The sequence below is a fragment of the Zalophus californianus genome, chromosome 1, assembly GCF_009762305.2.
Source record: "Zalophus californianus isolate mZalCal1 chromosome 1, mZalCal1.pri.v2, whole genome shotgun sequence".
NCBI lineage: Eukaryota > Metazoa > Chordata > Mammalia > Carnivora > Otariidae > Zalophus > Zalophus californianus.
This window is the reverse complement of record NC_045595.1, coordinates 10728651-10741951: the sequence shown is the minus strand read 5'-3', so window position 1 is coordinate 10741951 and position 13301 is coordinate 10728651. Positions and strand designations below refer to the sequence as shown.

General features: G+C 42.9%; 2 pseudogenes; one reads left to right on the top strand and one right to left on the bottom strand.

Moving 5' to 3' along the window:
• Nucleotides 1-7251, bottom strand: part of LOC113917285 — a 10805-nt pseudogene extending 3554 nt beyond the window's left edge.
• Nucleotides 7252-10244: 2993 nt separating this feature from the next.
• LOC113931735 lies at nucleotides 10245-11164 on the top strand (annotated as a pseudogene).
• Nucleotides 11165-13301: the final 2137 nt, after the last annotated feature.

Sequence of the window (13301 nt, the reverse complement as noted above, 5' to 3'; positions counted from 1 at the left end):
CTTGATTAAAACTCTCCAAATGTAGGTTAGAGGTAACATACCTCAATATCATAAAAGCCATCTACGAAAAGACCACAGTGAATATCATTCTCAATGGGGAAAAACTGAGAGCTTTTCCCCTAAAGACAGGAAGACAACAGGGATGCCCACTCTCACCACTATTGTTCACATTACTAGAAGTCCTAGCTCCAACAATCGAAGAAATAAAAGGTATCTGAACTAGCAAAGAAGTCAAACTCTCACTCTTTGCAGATGACATGATACTTTATGTGGAAAACCCAAAAGACTCCACCCCCAAATTGCAAGAACTCATACAGCAACTCAGCAACATGGCAGGATACAAAATTAATACACAGAAATCAGTTGCTTTTCTATACATTAAGAATGAAATTGAAGAAAGGGAAATTAAGATATCGATCTCATTTACAATTGCACTAAAAACGATAAGATACCTAGGAATAAGCCTAACCTAAGTGGTAAATGATCTATACTGTAGAAAGTACAGAACACTTATGAAAGAAATTGAGAAAGACACAAAGAGATGGAAAAACATTCCATGCTCATGGATTGGAAGAATAAATATTGTTAAAATGGTCATGCTACCCAGAGCAATCTACACATTCAATGCCATCCTTATCAAAATACCATCAACATTTTTCATGGAGCTGGAACAAACAATCCAAAAATTTGTATGGAAAAAGAAAGACCGTGAATCACCAGGGGAATGTTGAAAAAGAAAACCAAACCTGCGGGCATCACGATGCCTGACTTCAAGCTCTATTAGAAAGCTGTGATCATCAAGACAGCATGGTACTGGCACAAAAACAGACACATAGGTCAATGGAACAGAAGAGACAGCCCAGAAATGGACCCTCAACTCTATGGTCTACTCATCTTTGACAAAGCAGGAAAGAATGTCCAATGGAAAAAAGACAGTCTCTTCAACAAATGGTGTTGGGAAAATTGGACAGCCACATGCAGAAGAATGAAACTGGACCATTTCCTTATACCACACACAAAAATAAACTCAAAACGGTTGAAAGACCTAAATGTGAGACAGAGTCCATCAAAATCCTAGAGGAGAACACAGGCAGCCACCTCTTCGACCTCAGCTGCAGCAACTTCTTCTAGAAACACTGCCAAAGGCTGGGAAGCAAGGGCAAAAATGAACTATTGAGACTTCATCAAGATAGAAATCTTTTGCACAGCCAAAGAAACAGTCAACAAACCAAAAGACAACTGACAGAATGGGAGAAGATATCTGCAAATGACATATCAGATAAAGGGCTAGTATCCCAAATCTATAAAGAACTTCTTAAACTCAACACCCAAAGAACAAATGATCCAATCAAGAAATGGGCAGAAGACATGAACAGACATTTCTCTAAAGAAGACATACAAATGGCAACAGACACATAAAAAATGCTCAACATCACTTTTCATCAGGGAAATATAAATCAAAACATAATTGCGATACCACCTTACACCAGTTAGAATGGCTAAAATTAACAAGACAGGGAACAACAAACATTGGCGAGGATATGGAGAAAAGGGAACCCTCTTACACTGTTGGTGGGAATGCAAGCTGGTACAGCCACTCTGGAAAAACAGTATGGAGGTTCCTTAAGAAGTTAAAATAGAGCTACCCTATGACCCAGTAATTGCACTACTTGGTATTTATCACAACAATACAAATATAGTGAAATGAAGGGGCACATGCACCCCAATGTTCGTAGCAGCAAAGTTCAGAATAGCCAATCTGTGGAAAGAGCCGTGATGTCCATTCATACCTACCATTTACATCCACGTGGATGGAACTGGAGGGCAATAACCTAAGTGAAAAAAGTCAACCAGAGAAAGACAATTATCATATGGTTTCACTCATGTGGAATATAAGAAATAGTGCAGAGGATTATAAAGAAAGGGAGGGAAAACTGAATGGGAAGAAGTCAGAGAGGGAGACAAACCATGAGAGACTCTTTAATCTGGGAAACTAACTGAAGGTTTCTGAAGGAGAGCTGGGTGGGGGAATGGAGTAACTGGGTGATGTGCATTAAGGAGGGCACGTGATGTGATGAGCATTGGGTTGTGTATGCACCTGATGAATTTGTGAACACTACATCTGAACTACTGATGTACTATATTTTGGCTAATTGAATTTATATAAAAAGAAAAACCAAAAAATTAAAAAAATAAAAGATCAAGGAGGCTCAAAAGAAAGCCAGTGCGTAGAGGGGAATGATCAAGTGAGAGAGTGATGAGAAGTGGTGGCTGAGAACGTTGAAGAATGGGGTGGCCTCCCTGGTAGTGATGAAACTTCATTACACAAGGAACTCCCTCCTTCACATGGTGTACCTCAAACAGGATCAATTTTGTTTCCATGGAATTATTGCATGGAAATGGTCTCCCTTCTTATTTTCATATATTAGGTAATAATCTGGCACCGGTATTTTAAGGGTCACATATAAGAGCAATGGGTTCCAGAACCCCTGCCTTGAGAAATTCTGATGTTACCCACACAAGGACACATACACACACACAGTATGGCCTCCTGGGACCATGGCACTACCAGGATGTTCTCAACCCCAACCACAATAACTAGGCAAACAATAATATGAGGTAAGCTGACAACATCGCATTGTCTTTCCCCTAAAAATGTAAAACTTCATCCAAATTCCAATAGTTAAGTCTCCAATGAGCATGTGATCATGAGTCTCCAATTTAATATGTTCATTTTGTATCCAGTATTTAAAGAAACGTAAAAAATCATTCCCAAAATTTTGAGGAAGAAATGTGGGGAGAAAGATCTAATAAGCTCAGGGGGCCCGTAGAAATGGTGAGGAGCAGTAAATGTCCTGGTTCTGGCAATATTTCCAACCCCAGTTGAAGCACCTTGATGCCCAGACTAATAAAGAAGCAAAGGAAAATTTATCCAAAAGAAAAAAGTAGGGATGTCTTTACGGTTATCAAGACATCTTACTGATTGAACGTTGCACCAGAATAACAAGCAAAGGGAAGACACCCACAATTCACAAAAGGAACTACACACAGTACAACAGAAGTGGGGGATTTTAAAAGATGATTTGCTAAAAGAACTTTTCTAAATGACATAAAATGCAAAACTTCTAATTAAAACTCAGGTTTTGAATTTTGGATCTACTCATATTTCCTATTTGAACTTGGAGCACAACCAGACTGTTCCAAATGTTAATATCCTCCCCTAACTAGTAGGGCTAGAGATGTCCAACCTCCTCAGGTGGTTGACAGATTTAGTGAATATATGGAAAGAGCTTAACATAGTCCCTCCTGTTGATAACGAGTGCTGATCATTGGTGATGAGATTTGGCTGAGTTTTCTCGGATTGCTTCCCCACCTCTGGTCCCCAATTCCACAGCCTTCTTTCAGCTCCTTGTTGGCTCTCCACCTACCACAGGGTGGCGCCCTCTAGCGAGTACTTCACATTTACCCAGAGAGATCTTTCTGTATTGCAGTTAAGTTACTGTCCAACTCCGCACCTTAACACCTTCCTGGTGACTCCCTGCTGGAGACTGAACCCCAAATTCTGTAGCTCCCAACACTTGGCTTGCCTCCCCTGACTGACCCTCCAGCTTCCCACTCACACTGTCTTGCCCACATCGATGTCACAAACACTGAACTTGAGTTGTAGCTTCACCTGAAGCCCCAATCTCCAAGGCTCAGAGCCTCCATACACAGCTGCCCTCTGCTTGGAGTCACTCCCTGGTCTGTTTAGGATCATTCACCTCCTCTCCATCTTCACAATCCCATCTCCTCTTTCAGACTCCAAGGACTCATCTCCTTCACTAACTTGTTTTTGTTTTGCTGGGCTTTTGTAACATTCACAAAAAAAAGGACACTTTCTCTTGCAATAATTTAGAAGTAGGGGTTATCAGGGTGTAATTTTTATTTAATTCTATGTCCGTTTTCCCGCTAGAATGTGAGCGCATGGGGCATGTTATAAATACCCCTGCCCTTTACCCCCAGACACAGTTTGGATAGGAACAGTAGGAATAAATACATATTGCATAAAGGAATGAGAGAATCTGTGCTCACAGAAGTTGCCAGTGATGAGAGAGAGAACAGAAGTAGGGAGTTACTAGCAACAGGAATGGAGGATGTGGGAGAGGAATATTTTCCATATTCTGAGCTTGGGACCATTTGTGGGTCAGGTTGTGGTTTGTAAGAATAAAATAGAATAGAATAAATAAGGCACAATAGGAAATATTAGAGTGCATCCTACGTAGTCAGGGTGCATAGCAAATCATTTTCGTGTAAGTTCAACAGACATTTCTTTTTTTTACATATAAATAAATTGACTAGAAATGAATGAGCTCACCCACCAACAAACACAATGGTCTCTTGGCCCTGGGCTCAGCTGGTTAGGCTTCCAGGTGACCTCAGGTAAAAGCTCTCAGCTTTCATTCCCTCTGAACCTTTCCTGAAATACCTGCTGAGCTCTGAGACTCACCGGGATGGGTCTCTGAGAGGAAGGTCTCCATGTGGGGGTCCGAACTCCTTCCTGGATGTTTCATGGTGGAGACTGAAGCTCTGTTCCCAGACAGGATGGCAAGAAGTAGTGAAGCATGGGTCCCACAGTCAGACTTAGGAATCCAAAAGCAAAAACCATGTCTCCTCCAGCTTGAAACGGTTGAACGTGCTCAGAGCCTACAGCAGAGGAGATATTTATAGCTCCTTATGTTTGCTGTATCTGTTCCCTGTACCTGCTCATTCGACACATTTCCCGTTATTACTCCAACCCCTGAGTACATCACCCCATGGGAACTTATCTGGACTGAATGAAATTCTTCCCTGTAGATTCTCGGTTCCCAAGAGACCAGATAAAATTCAGGTGAATCCACTGTTTGTTACTCCTCCCTGAACTCTCCTGGCTTCCAGAACTCTAACACTGAAACTTTCCACAGGCCTGAGTGAATGTTTTTTTCCAAAACTAAGACTGAGGAACCTGCTTTGACCATATTCTTTGGGTCTCCAAAACATTGACTTGTGGTGGGAGCACAACTCTCATAGCTCCAGAAAATTGTTCTTCCTACTCCAACAAGTAAAAGTCTGTTCCTTTGCTATAAAACCACGGGTACAACAATCCTTGGATTCATAATTCTTTTCACAAATCAATTAGGAACTTTGTATGTTTCATACAGGTTAAAAGTTGATATTTAGTCTTTAACTTTTAAAACATTTGATATTATAAGAAATCTACTTGGACCATTTAAGGTATCATGGGCTGAACTCAGACTCTTATATGAATTCTCTCATTTATTTTGTGCAAAAGCCATTCTATGAGGAACATAAAGTGATGAGCCTCATTCCACATTTGCAGAAATGTACTTGGAAGGGTCGAGTGATCAACCCAGAATTATGATCTGGGTCATTATAATGTACTTTGATTGGAATGCAACCAGATAGGCCAAGGGTTCTCAACCAGGGATGATTTTTGCCTCCAGAGGACACTTGAAATTATCTGGAGAAATTTTTGACTGTCATAGTGTGGGAACTGCTACTTTTAGGGTGGCTGAGACAGTCTGCATTTGTATCTAGCTCCCATTCATCTTGGTGTGTAGACACATTTGAGGTCAAGGCTGTGGTCCAGTGTCAGGGTTAGTTGTGTTCTTCTTCTCCCAGAATACCCCATCCACCTCAGGTCTGACTTTTGGTGCTCAAACAAGTTAACAAGTGTCTCTTTTCCCTTGTGACAGAAATTGAACATGTAAAGTCTTTGTTTCCTGTCCATAAAGTGGAGAAATTCCATCGAAGGATTTGGTCAGAGAACTTAGTAATATTTTAGAGCTCACAGAAAATTCCCTGGCACAGAGCAGGTGCTCCATCCACGAAGACAATTGTGACCATTTAAGTTCCACATTTCCTAAGCTCATGATGACACCATAAGGTCTGTTAGGATAGGAAGTGAGTCCAGGATTACTCTGCCTCTGGGACAGTTTTCTGGGTGGGTTGGGAATGAAGTGGGTGTCATTGGCAGCATCCTGAAAAACTGGGCGCATCCCACACTCTCACATTCATTCCTGGGAGAAGTCCCCAAGATTCTGCTGAACATCCAGACTCACAGCAAAGCCATAACATATGAAGGATGCCTCAGCCAGACATTTGATGTTAATGTAAATGTTGGATATTCATCCTTTCTGATGGCTGAGTAATATTCCATTGTATATATGGACCACATCTTCTTTATCCATTCATCTGTTGAAGGGCATCTCAGCTCTTTCCACAGTTTGGCTATTGTGGACATGCTGCTATGAACATTGGGGTGCATATGGCCCTTCTTTTCAGTACATCTCTGTCTTTGGGGTAAATACCCAGGAGTGCAATTGCGGGGTCATAGGCTAGCCCTATTGTTTTAAGAAATCCAAACCATTACCGAAGATTACCAAGAAAATACCAGGGTGTAATACCAAGAAATACATCAAGTGTAAATGACTGGTTATAAAGTGGAAAGGGGAACCCAAGATATAATCTGAAGGAAAAGAGAGAAGACAAGGAAGACCCAAGGAGAGAACTGCTTTAAAATGTGTACACCTGGGGAAAAAATAAAAATATTGGATGAAGGAAGCGGGATCTCTGGGCCTCCATATTGTGGGCCCAGCTACTCAGGAGAGTCCTGTAATGGGCCTCACAATGAGAGGTACCACCCTGCCAAGGAGCCTGCTCAGGGCCCCCTTCATGTCCCTGTTCCTCAAACTGTAGATGAAGGGATTCAGCATGGGGGTGAAAATGATGTTGTACATCACCGAGGCCACCAGACTCGTCCTAGTGGATGAAGTTGCTGCAGAACTGAGGTCGACCCCAAGGCCTGTGCCATAGAACAAAGAGACCCACATGTGGAAAAGGCTTTGTACTTGCCCGCAGCTGAGGAAATGCTGGGTATGGAAGAATCAATTTGATAGTAAGAAGAAAGTATTCCATGGAAAGGAATCATGGCTAGACCCAATTGCAGAATACACCACTATGTTACTAATGAGGGTGTAAGAACAGACAGCTTCAGGTCTTTGAGAAGATCACCAAAAAAAAGTGTGGGATTTCCATGTTTGTGCAGAAGGACAGCCTCAAAAGGGTCAAGGTCTCAAGCAGGGAGCCCATGACACTGATTCACCAGGACTCCAAGGTCAGCGACCCACAGAGCTGGAGGTTCATGATGACCAAGTAGTACAGGGGTTGACCGATGGCCACAAAGTGATCATAGGATTTAAATTGTCCAGGCATCCAAACAAATAAAAAAAAAATATCTGGGGTGCCTGGGTGGCTCAGTTGGTTAAGCGACTGCCTTCGGCTTGGGTCATGATCCTGGAGTTCCGGGATCAATTACCAAATCGGGCTCCCTGCTCGGCGGAGAGGCTGTTTCTCCCTCTCACCTCTTCCCTCTCATGCTCTCTGTCTCTCATTCTCTCTCTCAAATAAATAAATAAAATCTTTAAAAACAAAAATCTGCTGAGGCATCCTTCATATGTTATGGCTTTGCTGTGAGTCTGGATGTTGCAGAATCTTAGGGACGGTGGTAGAGGTGAAACAGATGTCGACAAAGGACAGGTTGGAGAGAAAGAAGTACTGGGAGTATGGAGTGGGAGTCAGAGCTGATGGCAAGGATGATGAGCAAGAAATGACCATGTTGCTCCCTTAAAACAAATCAATTTATTTTCTGATAGTTCTGGAAGTCAGAAGACTGAAATAGGTCCCCCTGAGCTAACATCACTCTGTCTGCAGAGAAGAGTTCATTGTGGAGGTCTGGGGAGAATGGTTTTCTTGCCTATTTCAGCTTTAGGACCACCTGTACTCTCTGGTTTATGTCCCTTCCCTTTACCTTCAAAGCCAACAAAATAGCATCTCGAAATCTCTCTCTGACTCCAAGACTGCTGCCTCCCCCTTCCACCACTGCAGGATGCTTGTCATCTATTGAGCCCAGCTGGATAATCAGAATAACTTTATCCTGGGTCAGCTGACTAGCAATGTTAATCCCCTTTGCAACCTTAATTCTCCCTTGCCATGACACAAGACGTATCCAAAGATTCTGTAGATTAAGATGTGGAAATATTCGGGGGACATTATTCTGCCGACTAAAGTGTTTTTCCGAGGTATATTTAATGTCAACTCAGGGGCCCTTCTTTGGAGAATCAAACACAACTGATCTCAACTCTAAGGTGAGTACTGAGTCTTTTCTCTCCAAACCACACAGGAAGAGGATCACATGGCTTATTTACTAAAATCACCCTAAAGCTGTAAATGGTAAAGTAAACCATCAACTAAAGAAATTCAGTATCATCTCAAAGTTAAGGTAAAGTCAAGGAGGTTAGAATCTGGAAGGCAGTAAATTCATGGGAAAGAAGATTAAAAAAAAATGGATTCACCTGACTTCTAATCTGGCCTCCCAGGAACCAAGTATCAGCAGGAAAAGTTGCCTTTCTGTCCAAACCAGTTGCCCACTGGGAATGGAGCGCTCTGAGGTGGGAGTAACAATGGAAACAGTGCCTAATGAGCAGACACAGAGTTGTAAATATCTCCTCTGCTGCAGAGCTTCAGCATGTGAAACCTTGGACTGGCCACAACATGGTTGTTATTTCTGGGTTCCTAAGTCTGGCTGGGGGACCCATGCCTCTCTGCTTCCTGCTGTCCTGTCTGGGAACAGAGCTGCGGTCTCCAGCATCAACCATCCGGGGAGGAATTCAGACCTCCACATGGAGACTTTCATCTTAAGACCCCAACCAGGTGAGCCTGAGAGCTCAGCAGGTATTTCAGGAAAGGAGCAGAGAGAATGGAAGCTGAGAACTTTGACCTGAGGTCACCTGAGACTAGGTACACTCATTTATAATTAATTTATAGTGTGTTAAAGAGAAGTGTCCATAGGACCCAGCAATACAGGCATGTTGACGATACATGGTGGGAATGGAAGTCCAGTTGGATGAGACAGGGAAGGAATGGGGGACCTAAAGTGGTTCCAGTGAATTAGAACATATCCGAGGAGTTTTGCAGCTAAGGGGAGCAGGAAATCACAGTATTTGGCTTGGAGCATGGGTGGTGAACTGTTTAGGGTGTGGTGGGTTTTGAACATGTTGTGTATATATTGAAAGACCCAGACCCATGCAGGTAACTATTCCCTTGCGACAGCAGTTCCTGAGATGCACATTTCTCAGAACCTTCTCTCACACTGAGTATTCACATGGAAAAGTGTGTTTCATATGCAACAAGGGGTATGCTAACTAGCTTTACTTTGTAATACTTCATGACCAAAAAGTGTGTAAACGATGGAGGCATTTGTGAAACGCAGAGAAAATGCACCCAAATCTGTTCAATGGTGAAAATAACTCATTTACTCACAGGAAGGAACAGTGCTATAAGCTTCCTACATGTAGTGACCAATGCTGTATCCACCCTAGGAGGATGGGTACTGCTGTCCCCACTCTCTGAGTGAGGATAGTCCCATTTGGAATGGATTGATTGTCTCTCCCAAGTTCCAACATTGTATATGTGGTAGATGTGATGTTCAAAACCTGGTTTTCTGATTCAAAAATTTGGCACTTAAAATCATTTGGAAAAGTCTTTTATTATTTCATCTTTAAAAATCCCCTTCTATTGTCCTACACTGTGTACTACAGTGTGTATTTTCTGTTGTAAATTGCAGGTTTATTCCCTTTGCACATTTTCCTAGAGGGATATTCAATCAGTAAAATGTCTGACATCAAAAAGCCTACTTTTCTTGTTTGGATACACTGTTCTTTTTCTGCTTTGTTAATTATTCTGGGCAGCAAGGGCATGTGGCAGGGGCTGGAAGGCTGCCAGAACCGGGGAAGCTTTCTGCTCATCACAGTCTCTCAGGAATCCCCTGAGTTTATTAGATCTCCTTTACCACTCGTGTCCATTTCTTTCCTGCGCTTTATGAACCTCCTTTTGTTTTTTTAAAGATTTATTTATTTATTGACAGAGAGAGACACAGCGAGAGAGGGAACACAAGCAGGGGGAATGGGAGAGGGAGAAGCAGGCTTCCCACCAAGCAGGGAGCCCGATGCGGGGCTCGAACCAAGGACCCTGGGCTAATGACCTGAGTCAAAGGCAGACGCTTGACGCTGAACCACCCAGCGCCCAATAACTGACATTTAAAGAAAAACTTTAAAAAAAGAAAAAAAAGTATTACATAAATAAATGAAGCCCATAAAATTCAACACTTTTATGCTTTTATTTTCTTTCCTTGTAGGCACCACCACCACATGGAGGCAGACAATGACACAGGAATTTCAGAGTTTCTTCTTCTGGGATTATCAGAGGAACCAGAATTACAGAACATCATATTTGGGCTTTTCCTCTGCATGTACCTAATCACTGTGGTTGGGAACCTGCTCATCATCCTGGCCGTCAGCTCAGACTCCCATCTCCACACCCCCATGTACTTCTTCCTCGCCTGTCCTTTGTAGACATCTGCTTCACCTCCACCACCATCCCCAAGATGCTGTGGAACATCCAGACTCAGAGCCAAGTCATCACCTATGCGGCTGCCTCACACAGATGTACTTTTTCTTAGACTTTGGAGCCTGGGACGACTTTCTCCTGCTGTGATGGCCTATGACCGCTTCGTGGCCATCTGTCACCCCTTGCACTACACGGTCATCATGAACCCGCGGCTCTGTGGACTGCTGGTTCTGGTGTCCTGGGTCATCAGTGTTCTCAATTCCTTGTTACAGAGTTTAATGGTGTTGCGGCTGTCCTTCCGTACAAAGGTGGAAATCCCCCATTTTTTCTGTGAACTCAATCAAGTAGTTGGGCAGGCCTGTTCCGACACCTTCCTTAATGATATGGTTATGTATTTCATAATTGTGCTGCTTGGTGGCGCTCCCCTGGCTGGGATTCTTTATTCCTACTCGAAGATTGTTTCCTCCGTACGTAGGATATCCTCAGCTCAGGGCAAGTATAAAGCATTTTCCACCTGTGCATCTCACCTCTCCATTGTCTCCTGTTTTATTGTACAATTCTAGGAGTGTACCTTAGCTCTGCTGCTCCCCAGAGCTCCCACTCAAGTGCAGTAGCCTCGGTGATGTACACAGTGGTGACGCCCATGCTGAACCCCTTCATCTACAGCCTGAGGAACAGAGACATAAAGAGGGCTCTGAAAAGAATCACTGGGTTCCAGTGATATAAAGGCCAATGGTCCTGGGGTTGAAGAAGTGCCCATGATTGCAGGGCTCAGAGCCTGAGAGCCTGGAACTGCCATTCTTAGATCAGGCTGTGGAACTAGAACCTGCTCCTTCCACATGTTTCTGGAATTTTCATTTGTTTGAATAATTCCACTTCTCGATACATTTAAGTAACTCACTTTACTAAGTTTTGGCTCTGGCTGATATACAGACAGCTTCCCCTTTGTCCATTTGCATACAATCCCAAAATTTTCCCCAACCTTGGACACAAATGCCTGGAAATTTCTGTATTTCATGGGGCAAGTTGGATTTCTTAAAAATAAATTTATTTCATAGACTTCTACCATGCCAAGTAAATTTTCCTAGCTTTTCCAGAAGGATAGTGTTGAGTTGTATTCTTCATTTAGAAGTGACTACACTTGGCCACTAAGCCCTTCACATATTTTATTGTAGATGAAAATAGAAAAGCCCAGGGTTCACCTAGAGTCTGTATATCTTTTTACATCGCTTCCTTCACTCTCTCTGATGATGTGGACTCTAATATTGTTCTATTGAAGTCTCAGGTTGTGACAGGGATGCTCAGGCTCGGGAAGCCTGGGCACTCCCCTGCACCCCTGTGCTTCTGGACATTCCCACAGATGCTTCTCTGACCAGAGCCTCTGCTGGGGCCACACTAGCCCTTGGGTTCTTACTGTGATTGCAAGACACACCTCAGCAATGCCCATCAGGGAGCTCTAACAAAACCAGGTTTATCCTCACAGGTCCTGGAGAGCACCTGGGATCCCAAAGCCATTCAGGGAGTGTCAGAGAGGGAGAGTGGCATTGAGAGGGAGACAGACCTCCACTGAGGGATCTGCCTTTCCTAGGGCCCATGGCCAGAGTGGTTAGGGGTTTGTGGGTTCACACTTTATTGGAGATTTTTATATGATTAGAATTTGGGTGCTCAATGAGAAAATCAGGGTCACTCTTGTGTCAGTATGGAGGTTACCCGGGGCTTTTTGAAGAGGTACTTCATAGCTGGGGCAGCTTGAGCGCTTATCTGGTAATTGTGTCACTCACGGAATAGTGTGTTTACTCAACCTGACTACCTTAGACATGCATGCCTCTGAGATCAAAAGTTTAATGTCAGGTCATTACATTACAATCAAAATGCTTAATGTCAGGCAGTTACTCTGGAAACATGCTCCTGTGTTTCTGAACTGGTCTCCTGCTTTTATTCTGTGATGCAGCTCCCTGTCCAGGAAGCCTACCATAGCCAGTGGCAAACATTGAGTAGCAAACATGTACCTCCCAGTGCAGTCTACATGGAAAGACAAATTTGAACAAATAGATTGACCAGGTATATTCTTCGTGTCAGGATAATCATAAATATGATGATGCAAAATTTCAAAAATTTTATTACTATACAAAATGTTTCTTTTTTATGATTTCCTTTGTTCTACTCAATTTGGGCCTTCTTTTTCTTTAGGAAAGAGTACTTTGAATATAAAATCAGTACCAGGGACTGATTTAGAGCAGGCATACCAAATGTGAATTACCTTAATTTAATTTCCTTTTTCCCATATCCCTAGAGACACTGCTTTCTTCCTAGTTAGGAGTGATACCTTCCATCCCTGTTCATTGTGAATCAGCTACACCAGTGCACTAGATCTTACCCTCAGCTATGGTCCACTAGACTTTTTCCTTCAACTATATCCCTGAAGTATAATTATATGTAATAAACTGCACCTATTTAAAGTACAGAGCTTCGGGGCGCCTGGGTGGCTCAGTCGTTAAGCATCTGCCCTCAGCTCAGGTCATGATCCTGGGGTCCTGGGATTGAGCCCCGCATCGGGCTCCCTGCTCAGCGGGAAGCCTGCTTCTCCCTCTCCCACTCTCCCTGCTTGTGTTCCCTCTCTCGCTGTGTCTCTCTCTGTCAAAATAAATAAATAAAATCTTTAAAAAAAAATAAAAGTACATAGCTTCACATTTGTGGTGAGCCCAGCATACCCTAAAGAGTTGGCGGTTGAACCACTATGTTGCACACTGGAAACTAAAGAACTTTGTGTGTCCACCACACTTTGAAAAAATTTTTAAATAGACTATACGGTTTGATGCATGGAGGAGGTGTGCAACATTTAGGAGGACATTCTGAAT